Below are 1,079 nucleotides of genomic sequence, written 5' to 3' on the forward strand. Positions count from 1 at the left end.
GTGACTATGACGCATGCCAACTTAGCCCCAAATGTTCTTTGAACCCCTTCACTTATTCTGTCCAATTATAATTCCTTAAAAGCACATTAGCATTCTTGTTCCTGAATGAAGTAACGTTACTAAAATAAATTTTTGTTTCAATTGCACTCTGTTTGACTTTATTATAACTGGCAGTGAAGGCCACATCTACTCCATATTTGTGGGGATATATTAGCAAATAGAAGCTTTTCTCTTATGTCATCATTTGAGAATAAAATACAACAATTATGAAAACATTTCTGCTAAAATTTCTTGATTACATGCTACAGAAAAATTGGAAAATATGTTTTTGGGTTCTTGAGTCGGCAAGACCACACACTATTGTGCAAGAGACATTCACCCAGAAGGCTGGGAAGTACTTATCTGCCCAGTGGCTCCCCGAGAATGCACCTCAGAAGAGCCGCTGAGCTGAGCTTCCGGCCGGGGGTAGCGTCCTACAGGCCTTAGGGGAAAATGCACATGTGGTTTGCAAGGTACACCAGAGGGTAAGGAACACACTAGAAATCTTGCGGTCTCCCATCGATCAAATGTAGTCCTTGCCGCATTCCCGGTGCATTTCTTTGGATGTGACTAGTTTTTGTAAAAGAATACTTCAAACCAGCAGAGAGAAACAACTTAAGAAAAACTGCGTAATTGTAATTATTTTTAAATAAAAAGTTTTAAATAAATAGAAAACAATACTGAAATTCAAACAAATTTCACCACCACAGAAGATATGGTTGCTGTATGCAACATGTCTTTAAAGGCAAGAGAAAAACTTAGGAGTGTTAAGAATTGATGCCACTTTCTAAACTATGTATTTTAACTTGAACTTGACTCTGTAATGTGTTCTATATTTTTAAAAAGTAATGATACTGCAAAAGTATTTAGATGAAATGAAAATTGCACAGAAATGCCCTACAAGTTATAAAATGCTTTAGAATTTTTTTTTTTTTTTAATATACAAACCCCGGGGGCCTGCCCCTTAGCTCAGTTCATTAAGTGGCTGCTCCACAACTCAAGCCAGCCAAACCTGACCTGAAGGTATTCGGAGCAAAAAA

This window comes from Octodon degus, unplaced genomic scaffold (assembly GCF_000260255.1).
Source record: "Octodon degus isolate 3935 unplaced genomic scaffold, OctDeg1.0 scaffold00148, whole genome shotgun sequence".
Lineage (NCBI taxonomy): Eukaryota > Metazoa > Chordata > Mammalia > Rodentia > Octodontidae > Octodon > Octodon degus.